We start from the raw sequence: 24,613 nt of genomic DNA, 5'->3' as shown, positions 1-24,613 counted from the left end.
TTTTTTTTTTAAACTTATTGATTTTTAAAAATTTACTTTTTTTTTAAAAAAATGCAACTTTTAAAAAAAAATTACAATTTATTTTAAATGCAGTTTTTTTTTTTTTTTTAAATTGCAGTTTTTTTTTTTGAAAAGAATGCAACTTTTTTTAAAAAAAACTTGTAGTTTTTTTGAAAAAATTATAGTTTTTTTTTTAAATTAATTTTTTTTTTGAAAAAAATGCTGTTTTCTTTAAAAAAATTGCAGTCTTTTTGAAAAAATTACAGTTTTTTTTTTTTTTTTTTTTTTTTTTTTTTTTTTTTTTTTTTTTAATGCGTTTTAAATATGAACAAAACATAATGGTTATGCGTTTGGTCCCTAACTTTTTTATTTTTTTTTATTTTTAAACTCGGATGGTCCATACTGTTTATTTTTATTGCATGCTTGGTCTCTGTCTTATCTAAAAAGACTATTGTGCCCTAATTAATTAATTGTCTTATTTGTGTATTTTTTTTATATATTTAAAAAAAATTAATAGACCCCACATATATGTATCTCATCCCCCAAACTTCTATTTCCTTTCCATCTTTAGTGACATCGACGTATTCACCATCCATTCTTTTTTCAGTTCTTCAACTTCGGCGAACTAACACTACAACTGACCATCCCTTCCTTTTGTGATGCATTGGGTTGTGGTGGTGGAAAATCCGATGAAGAGACAATGGGTTATGATGTTGTTTCGTCGGAGTTGAAGGACCGAAAAAAAAGGGACGGTGAAGACGTCGATGTCACTAAAGATGGAAAGGAAATAGAAGTTGGGGAGAATGCGATACAGATATGTGTGGTCTATTAATTTTTTTTAAATATATACAAAATAAATACACAAATAAGAAAATTAATTGAAAAATAAATTAATAAGGATACAATAGTTTTTTTAGGTAATACAGAGACCAAACACGCAACAAAAATAAACAGTGAGACCATTCGGGTTAAAAAAATGATAATTTCATATATATCCTTACTAAATGCGAAAATATCATATTTGTCCGGTCTAACATCTAAATATCATATTTACCAAAAATTGTTTTTTAATAGTTTTTAATATTTTACTATCATTTTTTATATTTTAAAATTATTAAAATTGAAAAAAAAAACATAGTGGACCATATTGCCCTTAGCTTCCAAATTACGAGCTATTAACAAGATAATTGGATTTTAGTATATCCTCGACGTCTTCCTCACCTTCATCGGATTTTACCTCTGGTCGTCTTCCTTCTTTCCTTCTAGCCATCTTTCTTCTTACAATCGAGTATAAGCAGGTAACCGTCTTTTCTTTTTGCCCTTTTCCTATATGCGCTCATGATTTTATTCAATTTGTGTTTGAATGTGATGATATTTATGTATAATCAGGTATTCCCCCAAGAACTCAAAGTTATAGATATTAAATCACTACAAAATGAAAACTTTCTAAATCATGTTTTTTATGAATGCAAAAACATATTGCCTCAAGAAGTAGTAGAATCATCACCATTATCTAAAGTCCTAATTTTTTAGTTTACCGATTAGACAAATGAAAACACCACTACAGAGGAGCACATTCATCCATCATGTCAAATCCCAAAAAGCATTAGCTTTGATAGTTTAAAGTTTAAACTAAGTGGATTTGGTTTAGGGGCTCAATTTAAGCTTATTTTTAAAATTTAGTGAATTAAATTTTAGGAATGCTTATGGTATGTGCTTTTGATCTATCTGAATTTTGGGCGAATTAGACTTGATGCTGAATTTTCTCTCTTTTGAAATTTGAGTATTCTTCAACACATTTTTGCTACTAGTTTTCTTCATTTGTTGTAATTATTGAAACCAACACAAAGAATAATGCGAACATGTTAGTATGAATTTAAGTCAATTATTAACATTATAATCATGGAACGTACATGGTGTTGGACCTAAAAGTCAAACTTTTTCTCACTCTTGTCTAATCGAGCTTCTTTCTATCTCTTCTGACAGATTATTTTGCCAAAAACGAAGGGCATATATGGAAGAGAGGTGTGAAAAATCATATTAAAGCGGGAAGACAGCAAGAGCCGAGAGGTCCAATGATTGTGAAGAAGATGTAGAGAGGTAAAATCCTACTATCCTGTTAAGAGCTCCTCTGATTTAGAAGGCAATGACAATGTGGTCCTATTTTTTTTATTTTTTTATTTTTTTATTTTTTCAATTTTAATGATTTTTAAATATAAAAAGGATTATAAAATATTAAAAACTATTATAAAAACATATTTGGAGAAATATAATATTTTAAATGGTTAAGAAGGGAAAATATAATATTTAGATTTTAGGCTGGGCAAATACGATATTTTAACTTTTAATAAGGGTATATACGAAATTTTCCCTAAAAAAATAAGTTAGGGACCAAAGGCACAAATTCCCTGGCCCACAAGGAACAAACTGAAAAATTAATTACCTTAATAAGTCATATTCCTTATTTTATATATATATATATAAGTTGTGCACCCCTTAGGAGCAGTAAACCTCCTAAGGGGTTGGCACAAATGGTCCCTTTATTATTGTTGGTTTTGCAGTTTGGGATTGATTTTCTCATACAGGTGTTCTATGGAATTAGTTGCTTTCTTTGTACATGTGTTGTTCATTGTTGCTGTTGTTTTACTGTATTTCATCATTATCTTATCGTGTTTTGTATCCGTGGTATATCTGTTCTAGTAGCTTCCATTATTGGGTTTCTTCCACACACAAATCCAACTCATAGGAGTTCTGAGTTGTCGATTCCTCTATGATACCTCCAGAGAGTGCAACCGATAGATTAGTCTGTTTGTTTCTATGACTTTGCCATAGCCGACTTCGCCTCTACCACAGAACACTCCCACGAGTTTGCCTCCATCACTGTAGAAGTCACCGAGCACTAATTTTGTGCAACTCTACTTGCTATAGCTGACGCCGTCGAGTCCGCCTCTGCTAGAGAACACTCCGATGAGTCTGTCTCCACCACTATACAAGTTACCGAGCCCTAATTTCGTACAACTCTACTTTGACCCTGGATACATCCACAATTATCTTATCGATATTAACCCATCGGCTTCCACTGCCTCAGAGACTTCTTCTTGACACTTCCACTGCCTCTGTGTGTCCTCCCCTTTTTGCTCCACCGCCTGCTGATGTTACAAGCTGAAGTGAATCCTTCTGATCACCACAATCGTCGATGGGTTGTTTTCGTTATTAGTTATACCCTTCTCTACCACTAGACGCTTTCCCTTCCGACACATACATGTATATCTTCTTCCAGCATCTTTTTGATCTTACTCTCTGTTATCAACTTCAAGATGTCGGAATATATGCGGGTCCAAACCAACCTCCGTTAACGACTCCGGTACTTATGCCTCAATCATGTTCTGATTTCGACTTGTGCTTGATTTCTTCCCACAATCTCCTGCAAATGTTTTTCTTTTTAAAAACTCTGGGCTGACTATACATATATCGCTCACTTATCTGAGGGTCTATTGAAAAACTTTGTTGTTGCTAAGGTAACAACATCTATTTTGGTTGAAAGTAACAATTATTTCATAAACGATTATTTCATAATGCATGTGCACTGTACAGTTTTTGATGATATGCCCAAATTATTAAGTAGCGATATATTCTTTACATTAAATTGATTTTAATTTCATGCCTTGGATTTTGAGTAGTTGGTTTAAAATTTTGGTTGTTCGATGAGATGTAAGAAAATTGATATTTGAAACAGGCAGGAGGCTTTAAGGGGTACTTTCAGGTGAAGTATTAATTAAAATGTCAAAATACCCCTTCGTTTATCCCCTAGACGATGCTGTACTTGGAAATAGGTTAATGATGCTTTCTCAGTTTGATTAACAATTTAATCATGCGGTTTGACAAAAAGAAAACATTGAATGGACGTTCATATTCATGAACCACCTTAAAAAATTATTATGCAATGAGTAACTATTCTCTGTTTTATTTGTTTAATGACTTGACTTTCTTCTCAAATCCATCAGTAGTAACATCTTGTCACACCCCAATACCGGAACGGAGGAAACGTTCGGGGGCGGAGAACATCATGTGCAGTATCACAACACAGAATAATAGTAAACAAGCAAACAACATCATTCATTGCATTAATAATGTATTTTAATACAAGTGTGTTCTGTATAGTTTATGAGTCACCAAAAATGTAAATCAAAATACAAGATGAGTCTTGCATGTGCTCGATCTTCTCAAAAGCTGGCATCGGTACATGTCTACTGATGACCTAAGAATACAAGTTATTTTGAAAGAGTTTATCAACTTTAAAGCTGGTGAGTTCATAAGCATTTTAGTGTCATCGTTTGTATCAAAATGTTTGTAACAGTGTTTGAAACATGAGTTTGCAAATGTTTGTAGAAAAAGTTTGTAAATGTTTGTATCTCCTAGAAAATCCTATATTTCTTACTAAAAGTAGCCTTCTACCAAGGCCCGACTGTTTTGAATGTTCGTTTCTTATAAAAGTGTAAAATTTTCCCCAAGTGTGACTATCATTATCAAAATATAGTTTATACATTACCGTTTATGTGAGAAGATCACAAAGTGAATGCAATAGGAAGATAATATAGTACTGTAGTGTTGTATTAAAGTAACTACTGATGTACTAACTACCTTAAACCGGATTTTTATCAAGGTAAAATGTGATTTGATTGTACTATACTATCAGCTAAAACACGATGATGAAAGACGCCAGAAGTAATGACATTTGGAACCCGAAGACCTGCAGGTCCCACTGTAGCTAGTAGCAAGGTGTAGGATAGTGAATCCAGTATAGGTCTATACGCAAATTCACGTTCTCCCTCCAGGAGACTCTGGATACAAATCGAGCCATGACAGTGATGACATGCCCCGAAACAGTGGTTCACATTTATGTTATAGTATACTTGTATATGTATTGTATGTACTAGAGTATTGTTTCTCGTTATAGTATTCTCTATCTGTTTTTCATCATAATATATGTGTATAGTTTCTCATAATAGTAAGTTATTTTAGTTTCTCATCATAGTATATTTGTATAGTTTCTCATAATAGTAAGTTCTCTTAGTTTATCATCATAGTATAGTTGTATAGTTTCTCATAATAGTAAGTATTGACTCATGAATGAACTGACTCTTTGTATGCTTCATTGAACTAGAAGTAATGAATAGTATTTTTTCTAAACTATACATATTATAGTTTACTAGAAGAATTGTTTGTATGACTAAGGGTATTGACTGAGATAAAAGCTTTTATGTCTTATACATATATACATAATATATAACTAAGGATCAAACGACACTCAGAAAAACAACCGGGTACTCTAAGTCCACAACCAAACGAGGAACATGAAATAAAGTGATTTATTAGTCCTAAGTTCTTCAACCATTACTTATATAACCATATATGCATTAGACATGATTTTGACAATATATATAAGTTTAAAAAGAAGTTTTGTAAAACCTTTTGAAGATTTTAAATAAATATTGATGACTTGATGTCATTTTATAATGCAATTTAAAAGCAGTTTGGCGTATAAAAACAAGTTTGATAAAGAGTTTAACATGTAAAACAAGTTTGGTAAATAGTTTGAAGTAGTTTGTTTGATAAAACTGTTAAAAAGTATAGTAAATCCATTTATTTGATAGTTATTAATCACATGTGATTGATATAATAACTGTAATGTTTCAACTTGTATCCCCCCATAAAAGTATTTAAAATCATTTAAAAGGTTGATTAAGGGGTATGAACTCACCTGTAGTGAGTAGATTGGATGAACAAGTGGTATTGGATGCTAGGTGCCAAGTGAAGACTTGAGCACACACACATAGATCCTAGTTAGAACATAATGACACATATATGCATCTAATTAGTGATTAAACAAATAATATAGCAAGTATAGACTACCTAGAACATGGAAAACACTTTGATTCAATTGTTATAAGTACAAAAGGGTTGCATCTAAGGGTTGTAGGGGTGTACCTTGGAGTTTACGGCCCAATAGTAAACTCCCCATGAGTTCACGGCCAAGGGTTTGCGGCCCTAATGAGTTTATGATCGTAAACTCATGGTAAATTGTACCATTTTGATGTTTACGATCCTTAACTCACTTTGGAGGTGTTCTAGACCTAGTTCTAAGGCTAAGGAAGGAAATTAGGGCTCCTCTGCACCCAACATAAGAGTTTACGACCCAAGGAGATTGCCTTGGCCGTAAACTCTCTTATGTTCTTGATTTTGTGTTGTTTTCAAGTTGTAAACTAAGTGATTTAGTCATATAACAAGCTTAGGTACGAGTACTTACAATATAGAAGCTTGTAAGGGTGTTTAAAGTCCAACAACACTAGTGTGTGTTCTTGGTGAAATGAAGAACACTTGAAGATCTATGAAAATGAAAGGATTTCATGGATGAAATCATGAGTGAATCAAGAAGAAGTGATGTATAACACAAAGATGAAGTGATTTACTTACATTTTTGGAAAATTTGGAAGCAAAAGTCTCAAGATCCTTGAGAGAGAATTCCGAGTTCTTGGATTTGAAAGGTAGAAATGAAGAAAAAATGACTAAGGTCCATATATATACCAAGGGGTTTACGGGCACCTTGAGTTTACGGCCGTAAACTCAAAGGTTTTGGCCGTAAACTCCTTTCTTGCGGGCTTAAGGCTTGTTTGATAGTTTACAAGTTCAACTGACACTCCCTTTCACTTATTCCTTTGATGTATTTAAGCTCAGAATGCTCAAACGGGCTCCAAAAGTGCTAAAAGTTAATAAAAGCAAGTTTGACTTTGATTGAAATGTAGGGTTCATACAAGATAGAACTTTCGGGTTGTCACACATCTTCATTTTGCTATGTTAATGTTAACTGCTTAGTTCTAGATACACTATGATAACATAACATGACATTAAATGGAAGCATCAAAACGCATGTGCCATAAAGTACAATGTCCATGGTTGCTCAATTTCTTGAGTAATACACTATGGTAACAAAACTAGCTGTGTGCAGGGGTAATAACTACTTCAGACATTGTTGTGAACTACTTCATTAGTTCAATGAATCCATGTTGCAGTAGCGATATGAAAGCATACCGAGCTGACAGTCGCGATGCCTTCAGCAGTTATCAACACCAATAGTGTGTGGGTATTCTGAAGCAAAGAAGTGATGATTTTTTGGTACATAAAAATCCCATTTTTTCAATTTAAATTTGATACAAGCACCCATTTTGCAATTTAATTGGTATATATAATTAAATTATATGCACTTTATTTTGATTATTTAAGATGGGAAATGGAAATGGAAAATACACATTAATTTGTTGTCATAAATTGTTGGATTCTTTGTCGGGGTTTGATTGAAGTAGGACAATGTTTTGTAGCGGTGTCATGGCTATGTCCGGTTCCAGTTTTGTTTAGAAATCAGAAGAGTGAGTAAAAATTTTCATTTGATTTCTATATACCGTGTCGTTGTGTCTGCAGTTGCATATTAGGTGTTTGGCGAAATGCCTGAGTGAAGCTATGATTCAAAATGAGTATTATAGATTGAGTTATTATTGTTTTTAACTTGTATTAGAGACCTAATTAAATCCATTGATGAGTGAGAGGATGAAGATCCTCTACAACCATGGCTTGAGTAAGTTCTAATTAATTGTGTCATTTTTATACTTGCATCTTTTGTTGGTGGAATTCCTAAATTCAATTTATATTCTCCTCCTTTAACCTATGTTTCTTTTCAAATTTGATTTTCCCTATTTATGTTCCCCTAGCAGTTAGTTTAAGGTTCTGATATAGATGAATTTTGTATGGTAAAATTACATCTGCTTCAGTGAATTAATGTTGTGAGAAACTAATTAAGTTGATAATTATATTTTTTTTTTTTTACTTTTTCAGGTGCTCATTCAAAAAGGTTAGAATAGTGCAGCCACTGATATATCGTCTTGTGGAGTTTTCCTTTTTGTCCTCATTACAGGATACTCAACACTTGATGAAGCAAAACTCATTGATTTATATAGAAGAGTAAGTTTATTAATATTTTATGCTAGTCCATATTTGACCTCTAACCATGACCCTGTTTGCTTTTTCCATGTTTTCACACCATTAATTTTATGTTGTTACTGAATTGGGTTGTCAAAAAGCTAAAATGTTTTATTTGCTCACTAAATAAGATATGACTTTAATTTTAACAATAGATTTTTCAGTTATTCATTTCTTTAGTGTAAGTTTAAGTGAATTTGGTAATTTAGTAACAAGTTTCTACGTACCCAATCTGCTCACAGCTCATCAGAGGGTACAAGTTGATAAAATACTATGATTGAAAGGAAGATGGGAAAGAGTGGGTTTTGTTAGATTCATGTTGGTAGGATGGTGACATATGGCATTGATAGAACATGCCCTAATGCAACTAACGTACGCTATGTAACACAATTACAACCCTGATCGTTTTGGTAACGTATGCTATGTAACACAATTCCACCAAACTCATTTTGACTTACTGAGAAATATGTGAACACTCTCAAGGAATTCAAGCCAAGTTCCATGAACCTTATTCTTTCACAAACTCTTCTAGATTCTTGTAAGTATTTCGTGCCTAGCTAGAGATCTTACACATTAATTTGTTGAAATCCTTCTTGCTTACACACAATGTTATGTGATAACAACTCTAGGTGTCATAATCTTCACAAGTTCATCAAACCAAAACTCTTTTCTCATCACTTCAAATACCCCCTTTAACTACCAAATGTGAGTTCATACCCCCTTGTTTTCGGTTTTTACTATGCTTTGGGGGAGGATACAAATTTCTTTGTGTTAGATCTATGTATTTATGCATGTATATGTGTGTTTTCATGTTATATGTTGTGATTATATTATGAAAACATGCTAGATCTCTACTAAACTTGAAATATCTACCATACTTGGTGATGTTTGTAAACTGAACCATCTTATGTGACTTACTATGAAGCGGAAAGAATTAAACATGCTAAAAATGTAAGAAAACTAAATAAAATTGCATAAAGGGGCCATATTTGACAAAATAAACAAAAAGTGAGGTTATTATGATTGACTCACGGTTTTGAGAGGACCAAAAGAGTCATTTTCAAATAAAAATGGATCTCTATGATATTCATGGTTTCAAAGGGGCCAAAAGTGTAAATTTTCACAAATGGGCTTCTAATTGGGCCTTCACGGTTTTATATGGGCTAAATATGTCAATTTTCACAAAAATGGGTCTTATTTAGCTACTCACGTTTTCAAGGGCCTAAAAAGGTAATTATTAAGTTTTTATGGATTAAATTGTCATTTTAAAACAAACATGGGCCAATAATGTAAATTTTTGGTTTATTGCGCTGAAAATGTCATTTCTATTAAATTTGGACCAAAAACGTTATTTCTATCAAAATTGGGTTGAAAATGTCCTTTTATACAAAATGAGCCTTTAAAAGTAAACTTTCGGCCTTAATGGGCCTAAAGTGTCATTTTTACCAAAAATTGTGCCTTAGTTGTAAAATTTTCGACTTATGTGCCAAGAATGTCATTTTTTTTCACACAAAGTGGATCTTTTATGTTATTTTGATAAATATTTGAGCTAAAACAAGCAATAAAATAAAAAACGGGCTAGTTACGTCATTCTCATTTTTATTGGGCCTTGTTTACCTATTTTCATGTTATTGGGCCTTTGTGGTCCATTTATATGCTTATTGGGTCTGACACTTTCATTAAATTTTATTTTGCCTTAGTGACCCATTTAAATGCTTGATAGGTCTTGTATACTCCTTACATGTTTTATGGGCCTTGTTAACCCATCTATATGCTCGATGGACCTTGTATAATCATTTCATGTTCATTGGGCCTTAGCGACCCATTTACATGATTGATAGGTCATGTATACTCCTTACATGTTTATTGGGCCTTGTTAACCCATCCACATACTTGATGGACCTTGTATACTCATTTCATGTTCATTGGGCCTTGTAACCTAAATACATACATGAAAACGTTATTTAAAACATTAAATAGTGTGTTACAATATTCGCGTAAACATAGTTAAGGTTCTTGTGAGACGTTCTTTCATTCGTACCTACCTAGCGTACAACCTTTAGTTATGTAATTATAACCAGAGTGTCCTGGAGGGAGAGCGAGAGTTTGTGTATAGATCTATACGAGGTTGATAGCCCCGTACCTGAGCTGTTTGCTATAGCTAGACTAGGCGAGTCTAGGTTGACAAATATCTTACCTTAAACAAGTCGATGCCTGAAAAACATCATGACATGCAGATCAGTCAATATCAAATATGGTTATAATGATTCACATAAGAATTAACTCCACTATAAAATTTACGGAATACATATACATTTCTGCAGTTACGATACTATACATATAAACCATTTTACAGTCTTAGGGTTTAAGACCATAACACTTTTACAAGAAGGAAATATCAGATTTTCTGGGAAACATACATTTTACATTACCTTATACTTACAACAGAAAAATATAGGATGTTCATTGAATAATCTCTGACACATTTTCAAAACAGCAACACACATGCTTTAATACAAGAATGATACAAAGAGTTCAAACCATTTTTACAGAAAATATTGGATTTTATGGTGTTTACAAAGTGATACAAACTTTTCATACAAATATGCTTATGAAATCACCAACATTATATATGTTGACGTTTTCAAAATAACTTGTATTCTCAGGAAATCGTTAAGCGGGTTGGTCTTCAAGAACTCATGGTTTTCGTTGTATTTTTGTTATCATCATACACTTATTATTTTGGGAATGCAATTTGTAAACTAACACACTGATGTAAACAATGACGGTTGTATTATTGTATGTGTGATGATGATGTTGTCTTGATTCAATTATTTACACTGTGATGATATTACAAGATGAAGTCACCCAAACCCCCAGGCGTTTCTACCATTCCGGTTCTGGGGTGTGACAACTTATTTTGTGAATAGAGGAGGTAAGCATTTGATCCATTTTTTGTGTTTCAGGTTGGAAAAAGTTTTGGTAATACCTGGGAAAGCAAGTAAGTAGTAAATAACAATAATTCACCTCTAGTGAATATTAGTGAATGCTTTCTTCTTGGCAACACTTTGATGACATGTGGAAAGGTTAGAATTAAAGTTCTATTTTAATATTTATATTAGAATGATTTGAATTAAAGTTTATAAAAGATTTGATTTTCAAGCTTAGTTACTGAATCTGGTGTCAAGAAAAGCTTACCGAAATTTGCAACAAATGTTTTACTGTTCACTGGAATGGGTGTTGACCCTTTAGTAGTATCATGGGATCAGTAAGTTTCCTTCCCGTGGACACATTTATTGTTCATATTGATATTGTAATTTTTGGGTTTTGTACAAACAATCCTATGTGTGCATGCAACCCTAGAATTGGATCTATGTTTTCACTATTAGATACACAACATTATGAACACATAAAGAAACCCTAATACTAGCATATAAGTAATCATATTAACATAAGAATAGGTTTATAATATTACCTTGATTGTTATGTAGCAATAACAATCCCAAATCTCCTTGTATTGACTTTGGAAGGCTTAGAGTCACAAGTGTCACTCCTCTAATGGCTTACAAACACCAAGAGCAAATGGAGAAGGTATAAAGAGAGAGGAGAGAGGTTAGAATTCGTTCTTAGATGCTCTAGGGATCAAGTGCACGAATTCTAAGGCCTTAGGGGTCTTTATATAGGGTTAGGATTAGGGTTTTAGTCCTTATCCTTATCTAGTTGCTTGTCCACCAAGCAACCATAAGATAAGTCTTAGAAACCCTTATCCTAGTCGAATTCTAAGGCATTATCACCTTAAATTCGTTCACCATATATTTAAGATAATCCTTACCTTATTTTGTAACTATCACATAATTACAATTCAACCCCTCTAGTTTAATTAATTACACTTGATCACAAAATTAATTCTTAATTAATTATTGACCAATAATAATTAAACAAATATGATTTCTCCTTTAATATATTATTCTTATAACATATTAATAAATCATATTATCCTCTCTCTCTCTATATATTTCTCCAATCAAGTTGCTTCGGTGAAGGCAACCCAAAAGGACCATGCACCATCGGGTCAAGTACATACCAAAATAGTTATGGACTTAGACACTATTCCAACAGTCTCCCACTTGGATAAGTCTAATAACTATTCTGCGTATGACTTTAGATCCTGATCTGCAATCGTAGCTTTCCAAAGCCGCTGTCAACTCTGATCATATCAGATACGCGTGTCCTTTGATAAGGGATCATATATTCCTCCATTCTAGATATCATATGAGACATGATTTCAAATCATTCTCTTTGTACTACTTCTCGATTTCTGATTTATGACGACAGACTAATTGAACAAATCAAATTAGCCCTAGCCCGACCGAGCATTTACGTATGTCATCACTAAACCATCGAGGGGACCAAAGATATCACTTTTATCCTACTTTGGATAAAAGGAACGGATAAACTTTGATACAATGCTCGCTTGCACTCACTCACCGAATTACACACAACAATATGTTTTATAACACCAAGTTACTATTGCGTTTACATATTATTAATGTGCAACCGATTCGCAAGATACAACTCACACATCTCGGTTTCAAGAATATAAAATGTTATCGTCTCACAAATCACTCGTGATACAATTCATGGAGTGATCCAAGTGAGCGTGGGTTTAATCTAATGCTCAAATCATATTCGTAAGCACTCATGAACGTTGCAGCAAACATTTGCTTATGTCTAATACTTTTCTAGACAATCCACACACTAATTCATGACAGTCTTCATTCATATCTACTTCCAACATATGAATGACTATGGCCCGTTCGAATAATTCGATTATTCTTAATAAACTCAATTATTCTGGAAGTCAAAACATGCAAAGTGAAACACAAGAATAATACTAATACCATATGGCCTCAAGCTTTTGAGTATAAATAAAACTCCTTTTAGTTATCACCATACCGATTACTCATTATTTGTCGTTTCGGGTAATCAACTTCGTACTTGAATTATTACACTTATCCCATGCTCCTACCATGCACACAATGTTTACATATGGTTCTTACTTTTGTGAAATAGACAAATTGAGCACATTTCCAATCATTCTCATTTCACAACTCCAAATCCTTTTTCATAAGTGTAAGAATATCAAATTCTTGCTACTTACAGAATATGCTAGATTCTAACATTCTATGCAACGATCCTTTCGTAATGTCATTGCACCAAAGTCACAAAGACTATTGCCAATGATATTACAAAGTTCTCTAACAGAGATTGTTACAAGACAATTCCTTAGATATGATGTCTCTCACTCAAAGTACATTCCTTTGAACATCCTTTTGCATAAAAGTTTCTAATCTAGTCATAGATTTTCAATATTTACTTCCCAATATGGACACGCTTCCATATTTTCCTCATGACAACTCATTCTTAATAAAATCTTTTCTATTTGTAATGATGCCGATATGATCCATCCAATATGGAAACATTTCCATAATTTCCAATACTATACTTACAACTACTCACAAGCGACCAATTCTCGTCGAACTTTGAATTGTCCTTTGATAGTTGTTTAATTATTTTAGTCAAAATCAATTCTAGTCGCTTTTCCCTCTAAATGTGCTAGACATTTGGAAAAATTTTAGAATGGTCAAACATTAAAACATTTGCAATCGATCCTATACCCGAAGCGTATGGAACACGACGCATAATGTTTTATTTGCCATGTTCTCAAAATTCGAATTGTGAAGAGGAATGCCGTAATCATAATCGAAATTTTAAGAACACACTATGTACCTTTGACTAAATTTATTAACATTCCACAACCTAATCTTTTAGATTTGAAATGAAGCATAATATTCTCTCCCTTAATTATAGCAAAACAACTTTATAACCCTTACGACCTTGCAAGGTATAACTCTTGTTTTCTATAATTAATATTGCCAACTTGCAATACATTCCATAATAATCATACAATCATAACTTTTATGCTCCCACTATCATGATGATTACTATAAAACATAACACTTATGCTCCCACTAGCTTCGACATGTATTCATAAACATCTTAACTTCCAGAAAAACAATACTTATTGAAATTCTTAAGTTCATGTTTCTAATACTTAATTCTTTGATAATCTTTTATCAAGGCTTCTTGAACTTATACACCTTTGCCTTTAGATAGTTCATATGTGTGTCTCAACAATTAAGACTAATTGCCAAACTTCACAATTCAAATTATGGAAAGGGATACCGTAACCATGATCGAATTCGAGAATGCAATTTTACAATCACTATCTTCTTAAAATCTTTCTTAGTGAAAGCATTTCCTCACAATCATTTTCATGAAGGAGGAAATCTTATGACACTTAGATTTAAACGGTGTATGTGTTCCTATCCAAATGAATTTGTTAAAAACAAAGTTTACGACAAATCCAAACTCATATGGATCGAACTTCCTTTAATCTTGATTTCTTGCCTTATGGTAGCACAGCTGCCCACCACGTCTTCCAAGTAGTTAGGCATCTTACCTTTTTCCTATCAATGCACCTTTCATTGATCAAGGTCCTTGCCTTTTACGCATTCAAATGAGAACTCATAGGACTCACATGCATAATTAACTCAATTGGAATAGCACAGAAACAAATTAATGTCAACACGATAGGTTGTAAACCTCAACTCGTGTGCTAGTGATGATCGTTAAGGTTTATTTGATTTGTTCTTGAAACTTTTCAAGACCATTAAGACTCCCACTGACTCCTTGACATATAAGCTTCTTTTGTCAATAAACATTTCTTGACAAACAAATATTCAAGAGTTAGTGTAGTTTTTATCAAAACACTTCATAAATTGGTCGTAGTTGGTCTTTGTCTTATCCAAGACATCACAACTTTCCACATTTGATGAATGTTATAAACCTTTCAAACCTTTCACTTATTGTCACAATCTTAACTTTAAGACTTGTTATTGGAACGAAGTATGATAGAATTCTTGATTTAACCATTTCTTCAATCCTTGATTCCTCTTCTTAAACATACAATTGTACTAAGACTCACTTAAAGGATCAATTGAGATATGGTTCTTAATCATTAAGACCTATCATAAAGTATAAAAGCTACTCTCCCTTCTTCTTAGAATGGAGAAACTTTTATCTTTTTGCCTACTTGATTCTTCTTATTCGTTTTGCTATTGATTTAAACATTTTCAATCAATTCAAAATTACACTTAATCCAATAAGTATAACCATATTTACTAAACCTTTAGTAAATCATGACGAAAGTCTTTGTTACTCTTATGGTTCACTTAATCAACACGCAACTTTGTGTGCTTGATTTCCTAGTTTCACTTGACACTTTGTCAACGAATTAGTTTAATTTCCAAATATGAAATTTCTCATTCATCATGCAACCAAGTTGCGTGATTCCAAATTTCTGTCCAATTGAAACTTTGGGCGATGAGAAACTCTCCCTATTTGGTAAATTCTTGACATTTCCATAAATAACATAACTAAGAATCATATCCATTCGTTGTAGAAATATGCAAACATCAATTTTCATAACGATTTCATTTCAAGGAAATAAACAAATAAATAAATAAGTCAAACAAAATTTATTTTATTTATAAAAGCAGCGGAAATATTTGTCGTTACAATGCAAAATCCATTGAAAACTATGTAAAAAGAAAATTTCTAACAACTCTATCATAACTATCTAAGCTCAAAATCTAATCTTCAAGTCCATGTGATCGAGATCCATCTCTTGGTGATTAGATTCGTCTTGCTCTCTCAACGAGCTTCCTTTCTTTTCACCGATCCTGCAAAACATTCAAATGCAATCTTATCACATCATGTATTAAGAATCAATGAATAGGAACTTAATGGAGTTATATAGTGGATTTTACCTAAAGTAAAGTCATACTTTTGACTCTCCCATCTCTTAGATCTCTTAGGTAATTAGGGAAACTTCGTCTCCAATGCCCCTTCTCTTGGCAATAAAAGCAAATTGACTCTTTTGGAACAACACATGGAACTACTTCAGACATCGCCTTTCTCTTATGATCAACCTTTCGATCATTGCATGTCTTTCATTGCCATTGTCTATATCCATAGAGGTCTTGACGGCAGATTCACCAATCAACTTTGCTTTTCTATTGCGCCAAACCATTGCTGATTCAGCAGCAATAAGCATGTAGGTGAGATCTATAAGTGTCACGTCGTGGTTCATCATATAGTACTCTCTTACGAACTCACTATACGAGTTGGGAAGTGACTGAAGAACCCAATCAACAGCCATCACTTCACTAACAACGGATCCCATCATTCTTAGTCTATCAATGTGCGACTTCATCCCTAGGACGTGTGCACACACCGACTTTCCTTCTTTATGTTTACTTGCCAAAAGGGCTTGAGTGATATTGAACCTTTCAATTTTACAATTTTGTGGGTTAGGGAGAATAATTGGAGGAGGAGGAGGAGGAAGTGAAGCATGATTTCTTGTTCCTCGATCGAATCGTGGAATATCATCTTCATGTGGAATACTTGTTCCATGGGATTCGGGAAGACCATAGTTGTCGAACTTTGACATCTACAAAACGGGAGAAAAACGAATTCAAGTTAGTTGATTGATTGAGTCCTTGGTAAATCACCCAAATGAAATTTCAAGGCTAGGACCCAACACAATATGCTACAACCTAGAAAAGGGATGCCGTAATCTAGTTGCAGAATATTTGAAGGTAAGTGAATGACGATTCACTAATTTCCACCATGAAAAACGAAAAATAAATTTAAGTTTTAAATCTATGAAAACTCCTAGATTCTTTGAGATTCATTGAACATTTCAATTGCATGTTTAAATCTCGATATGCCCCTCTAGTTTGTGACTGGGATGCCGAGGATCACAAAGCGGGTGTGAATAACCATGCAAACTACATGGTGCCCTCACATGTTACAGTCACCTATTCGATGTGCCGGTAAACCACACATGCTCCACTGAACTATGACAAACATTGAGTCACCCTTTACTACCTTTGCTTAGAACCATTTAGTGTGCCGGTAAACCACACACGCTCCACTAACGTCTTCACAAGGGCACAAAGTGTAATTTCATGGAATTGCATCAATTCACTTTTGCCTAAGTAATTAAGATTGGGAATTTGAAAAACATTTAGTTACTTTTGTACTTCATTATACTTATAATAGAAGGTTTCGTCCTATCCTACCCGTTCGGCTAACGACCCTCCACTAGTCAAGAGTGCGGTGGGTAAGAGTGGATACCCATTCAATCGCCATTTTATAGGCAATTTCCTTAAACACCCCTTATAGACTAGCTTCGTGAATGAGGCCTACTAACAGTAAGACTAGCAGTTTAAGTTATACATATATAATATTAGACTTTTAATGTTGTACATAGTATAAGGGTGTATTTTATGCTTTTAAAATACTAGGTGGTTTAATTTTATAAATTACACTTTTAATTTAATTAAATGTAAACCATAACATTATGGATTTATTAACTCTCTCTTAATTATACATTTAATCAATTTTAATAAAACCATAAGGGTGAAATTTGAACTTTTCAAAACTAGGGTTTTAGAATTTAACATTTTAAAATTAAACTTTTAATTTAAATTTAAATTCCAAAACTTGAGGGCAAGTTTTTGAAACTTTTCAAAACAATTAGGTTTCAATCTCACTTTAAAATTTTCGAAATTTAATACCATTTAAATTAAAATTTCAAATATTTAAACTCTTGATTTAATAATTATCTTAAACTATTAATTTAAATTATTAAATCATAAGGGATTATCTAAATCATAAAGGATGATTACCAATTAAACAATTAAGATATCCTAATCCCTTAAATATCTCTATAGATTTCGAAAATCATGGGATAGGATAATTCATAATCTTTAATTACCATATATAACCATTAAAGGATAATTACAAGATATGGGATAATCCAAATCCCTAAAAATTAAGATCTTATCTTGGGGAGGAGGATAATCTCGAAAATCAAGGTTTGGATAACCCTAGAATTCGAAAACTTGATGGCTAAGGAAAGGGTTTAGGAAACCCTAACCAATTTCGAAAATCAGGGTTCAAGAACCCTAATTTCGAAAATCCAAGCTTCCTAGGGTTTATTGGCCATAAACCCTAATTTTTCAAGTTCATACATTTGTATAATACTAATTGAAAACAAGTTAACCAAAGGCTCTGATACCACTGTTGGGTTTTGTACAAACAATCCTATGTGTGCATGCAACTCTAGAATTGGATCTATGTTTTCACTATTAGATACACAACATTATGAACACATAAAGAAACCCTAATACTAGCATATAAGTAATCATATTAACATAAGAATAGGTTTATAATATTACCTTGATTGTTATGTAGCAATAACAATCCCAAATCTCCTTGTATTGACTTTGGAAGGCTTAGAGTCACAAGTGTCACTCCTCTAATGGCTTACAAACACCAAGAGCAAATGGAGAAGGTATAAAGAGAGAGGAGAGAGGTTAGAATTCGTTCTTAGATGCTCTAGGGATCAAGTGCACGAATTCTAAGGCCTTAGGGGTCTTTATATAGGGTTAGGATTAGGGTTTTAGTCCTTATCCTTATCTAGTTGCTTGTCCACCAAGCAACCATAAGATAAGTCTTAGAAACCCTTATCCTAGTCGAATTCTAAGGCATTATCACCTTAAATTCGTTCACCATATATTTAAGATAATCCTTACCTTATTTTGTAACTATCACATAATTACAATTCAGCCCCTCTAGTTTAATTAATTACACTTGATCACAAAATTAATTCTTAATTAATTATTGACCAATAGTAATTAAACAAATATGATTTCTCCTTTAATATATTATTCTTATAACATATTAATAAATCATATTATCCTCTCTCTCTATATATTTCTCCAATCAAGTTGCTTCGGTGAAGGCAACCCAAAAGGACCATGCACCATCGGGTCAAGTACATACCAAAATAGTTATGGACTTAGACACTATTCCAACAGTAATGAGATCCAATATTCCAAATTGGTTATGCTCATGCTTTTGTGAACTGATAATATATTTAACAGGTACATGTCGCAACTCAAAGTGGTTGAACCAAAACTCACCCAATACTAAGAATAATATAGAATAGACTTCTTTACAAATGTCCCTAGATGAACATAGTAAGATTTTCTTGAATTTGGCCTTTACAATACTTTCATATATGTAATGCGTGTAACGACTCAATTATAAATTGGTTTTTGCTGCCAAGTATCTCTTTAGTGTGACTGTGATGCTTTTTCTTACTCATAGCAGTGGATATACTGTATTTTCTGAAATTTTTTCTTCAACAATTTTGATGACATACCAAATGGGTTTCTTTTCTTCTTTATGCTCTCTTTCTTGATGGTTATTGAACTCAACTACATGATGACATATAATAGCGATTGTTTCATTCTCTTTTGTGGCTATTGGTGATTCAAAGACCATGTAATTGGTTTAACGTGTTCCTGCGTTGCTGTTGCCTCATGTAGCTATATTCAACAACTCTTAATTGCTGATTTTATATGTTAGGTGGAGATTCAAGTGAAGTTGTTATTATCGCTCTTCATCATTACATGATCATTTATTACGGAAAATACAATTTGGTGTTGCTGGTAACTTTTTTCTATACTAATTAAAGTACCCTTGATCTTTATACAAACATGTTTGATCTAAGAAAAGATGAACAACTTCTTATAATTGTGTGATAACCTAATTAATTAGAAAAAGACTAGTTAAACTGGAAAAAAATTATTTATTTTTTTCAATTTTCCATGAGAAAAGGTTATATTTGTCGTTTTTCCCTTATAAAAATAACACCAGTTTTTTTTTATTTTTTTATTTTTTTTATTTAGCATAATTGGTGTAATGGCGATTTCGTAAATCATATTTTTCTCTTTTAACAATTTTTTAAAGCTCTTTTAACATAACGTTTATATATATATATATATATATATATATATATATATATATATATATATATATATATATATATATTACCACATACCATCATCATATGTTTCTGTTAAAGAGTTCTATAACAAAAACTTAAACATAACAAATAAAAACACACTACCTATCGCTACACCACATACATAACAGATAAACAAAAGATTAAAGCTGTAGTCTCAACCGAACTCCGTGGAGCGGGGTTTCACACTTACTTTTATATTAAACTAGTTGTGAGACCCGTTTACTACACATATTTATTAAAAAAATATATAAAGATCTATAAATTTAGAAAGTCTGAATTTAAAAAGAAAGTAAAATATTGAATTATTAAAATGTAATGTTCAATTTGTTATTTTTAACTTTTTTTATTTATATTGTAATTTTAAATAAATACTTTAGATACCTAGAAAACAAAATAATTGGTATCAATTTAGAAATTTTAAAATTAAAAAAAAAGTTTCATTAATTAAATTTATTATTATATTTACTACAATTATTATATTATGTTATGTTGAATTTAATAAAATGAAAAAAAAAATCATAAAATAGCATGCATCATAATTTGACCTTTTTTTTGTTAGAATAATAAAAAATAAGGTAAGATAAAGATAATACTAAGATAAGATGAAACCATCAAAAATATGTAATTAAGTGGATACATTTTATATTTATCTAATATAAACGCACAACTTCCTACTGTTTTATTTTGAAACCTTACATCATTCTTTTATAGATTTCCATTATTTTCCCAACATATCTTCATATTTCTCTTACACAACTATTTTCTTTCTTTAAAAACATATTCTAAGTGTTATATACACTTGTGGACAACATTTATCAACATAAATATCTAACTTAAATCATAATATAAACTAATAATACCATTAAATCATTTATTGTTATACATATTCTAAGCGAGGGGATTGAAATTTATATGATTGGTATTAATTGGTCTTCGTGTGTGTTTGTGGTCAAAACAGTTGGACTGCTAAACCACTAACTTAAGCATCGTCCCACTAACTTTACAAGGCTGTCATACCACCACTTCGAATCTCTCACGAAATACCACATAAAATTAAAATATTGATAAAATTACAAAAATAATCCCTGTAGTTAGTTAACAATTGTTTTTTAGTCCAAAAAACTTTGGTCTAAACTTTGGTCTAATTTATTTTAATTTTATTTAAAATAACAGGTTTGCCCCTTATAATTTCATTTTCATTTCTTTTTGTTATTTAAAATTACAAACTTGCCTCGTAATTCCTACTTTAAGTAGGATTATTATTGCCTAGTTGGTGATTTTTTTCAAAAGCCGACCAATCTCATTGTAGTTTTCGTTGTTGTAATCTTTTTAACACGGTAGATATTTATTTACAAAAAATATCATATCTCATCCATATTGTGTCGGATTCTTACGAAAATTTTATTTCTGGAATCGCGGTAACCTATAGAGTCTAACTCAAAGTGACGAGATTTTTTGCATACTTATTTTTTAGCCTAATGGTTGGCGTAATTAGGGATGAAAAATTCGAATATATTATTATATTTTTACGTTCCATTGTTAAATATTAACAACGGTTGGTGACGTATTCTCTGGGTTGTCACATTACCCCACCTAGATTTCTCTTCTAATACACAAACACCATCTCTCTCTCTCTCTCACTCGCTCACACACACACACACTCTCTCTCTCTCTCTCTCTCTTTCTCTCTCTCTCTCTCTCTCTCTCACTCACTCCAATGCTACCGAGCCACTAGCTCTTGTTGCACACCATCGTCGTCAGACTACCACCTCTCGTCGGAGAAGGTAAAAGAGAGCAACACTACGGATGACTCCGAACAACCCAAACCAACTTCGATCTGTAAACCCTTGATCCAATCACCGTTCTCGCCGTCGCCTTCAATGTCATCGTTTTTCTGGCGTCTTCATTTTACAACACAAAGATCGGAAATTCGATAGCGACTTTTTCTGGAAACTCGAGCCACAAACGTCGGCTCCATCGATTATCGTGTCTGGAGCACCACTATCTCGGCATTCACTTCACCCCACTCTCCAGCGTGGGATCTGCAACATCTTTCTAGCATCGCTAGCGGAAATGCAGAATGCTTCAGATTAGGGTTTCTTAATCCCCTTATCGGAAAGGTGGCGAACGAAGGATAGAGACGAAGGCAAAGCTAGGGTTTTTGAAAACACGAAATCGTAAGCTAGGGTTTCTTTCGTTCTTCACTGGAATCGAGAAAGGGTTTCATTTTCATCGCCTAAAAGCAAGGGTTCCGACAGGTTTTCTCATTTTTCGCCTTCCAGATCTGGAAGTCGCCTTCGAATGGAGAAAGAAAGATCCTAACAGTTAGTGGAGGCGATTTCTGACAATACTGATGGTTTCCGGCGATGACACCGGTGGTTTCCAACGACGGTATATGTGGTCTCTGGTGAACAATAGAGAGAGAGAGAGAGATAAAGATTGAATGGATGTCAATGGGATGTGGGTATTATTTTAGGTTTATATTTTTTTTTTTGTTTTTAATTATGAAAATTGTAAAATGAATGAAAAGTTAAACAATGAAAGAGATTGAAGGGATCATACAGTTACCTCCTTCATTTTTTTCCAGTGCATACTTTATCTTATTGATTGATCTCAACAAACCATGTATTATTGCTTTTGAATGTTCACACATTGGTGGATAAGTCAAACCCAGAAATCCACATGCCAAATCCTAGCAAAATATAAGAAGAAATTGAGTGGTCTGTGAAAAATCTTTACAACCCAACACATAAATACTAACCTCCTTAGGATATCTCCAAAAGCCTCCTTGGGTTCTTATCAGTACACGTCGTTCGCACTATCACCATTTTACCACAAAAGCACCTTACCATTGTCGATTTCGTGTAACAAGAGAAGGAGGAGAATGGAAGAAGGAAATTAGGATTAAATAGCGATGAGGGGGGAAAGAGATGTCGACATATATTAATAAGGGGTAATGGGTATTAAATTAATTGGATATTAAATAAGAATATGTGAATTGACAGATTTACCCTCACCTAAACAAAGTCATAAACAGTTGTTAAGCCCTTTGACCAAATTCATAACAAATGAAGCATTTTGGATCAAACTTACAACTTCTAACATACCACAGAGACCAAACTTGCAATTTTATCTAAAAGGAACAAAAAAAAAGTTAGCATGGCTTTTCAACATAGGATCACTCATATTTATTAAGCATCACATATGATCCAACTTACCTGATATGTTTTCAAATTAATACTTTGTTTTTTTTGGAAACTGCAAATATGTATCAAGAAGCCCAAACTAGCAAGATGGGAGCAAAATAGTCAAATGAACAGCTACATTGAAGAAAGGAACAAAAATAATGAAGCTAAAAAACATATTACATGTTTAGGAATGGGGAGATACTCCAATCAATCCAATAAATTCCCTTATTTTTCCCTTACATATGAACCAAGTGAACACCATTACCATGATGTTATTAGCTACCATTATAGGGTTAATGGTTCAATGTGTGAAGATTCTATCATTTCTCACCTTCCAAATCCACCGACACATACTATAGCAAACAGTGAATAGGATTTCTCGCTTCTTGGGGCAATGTCCCAATTTGGCTGCAAAGTCTAATAATTCACCCACTTTTGTCTTGTTAAATACCCATTCTCTAGTATTTTTTCAAAGCGACATCTGATTAGAAGGTGATGTAAGCATTCCTCTGTCATGCTGCAATGCTTACATCTAATATCTTTAATGTTTATGCCATGGTGTTTTAATACAACCGCTAAAGGTGTTATCCCCATATTTACCCTCCAAATGAACGTATTGACTTTCCGTGGTACTATATTCAACCATTTGATATTGTGGTACACCAAATGATGATCTGAAGTACGCATTTTTTCTCTTACTCACTCAATTGTGAAATCGCCATCAGATGAGAGAATGAAAGACCAAGTGTCTCTAGACATGTTTGGGGTGAACGAGCTAATAAGTGAAACTAGAGAGGACAATTCATTGTACAGTCCAATCAAATGAACATCAATTGACCAGTCCCAATGAACCCCTACATTAGTGATACGATCTGATACGAAGCAATGTTTCTTGCATTCAATCTTGTATAGTTCAGGGAATTGTACTTTAAGAGTTCCTCTACCAGTCCACTCATCTAGCCAAAAAAGAATATTTTCCCTAGAACCAATTTTTTTCTTTAGAATGCAATTGAATTGAATCCCATCTTTGAGTAATTCAGATTTAGCCCTAACAATGTTGTTCCATATTCCCGTTAACGCTCTCTTAGATAGACAGTCAACTGGTTTCCTTTCCAAGTTTTGGATGCTAGTAATGACTTGATTCCAAAGTTCAATCTCATATTTTATAAGTCTCCACCGCCACTTCGTTAATAAGGAGATGTTAAGGGTATATAGTGAACCAATTTCTAGCCCCCATGATCTTTATTGACAGTTACCGTTGCGCATGAGACCCATTTTATTTTTGATTTCTCATGATCTCCACCCAAAGAAATTGACTTCTGATTCGTTCAAGGGTATGTAGAATACCTATTGGGGCTTTGAATAAGGAGAGATAATATGTAGTAAG

The sequence above is a fragment of the Lactuca saligna genome, chromosome 5 (genome assembly GCF_052625555.1).
Source record: "Lactuca saligna cultivar CGN05327 chromosome 5, ASM5262555v1, whole genome shotgun sequence".
Lineage (NCBI taxonomy): Eukaryota > Viridiplantae > Streptophyta > Magnoliopsida > Asterales > Asteraceae > Lactuca > Lactuca saligna.
This window is presented reverse-complemented; position numbering follows the sequence as displayed.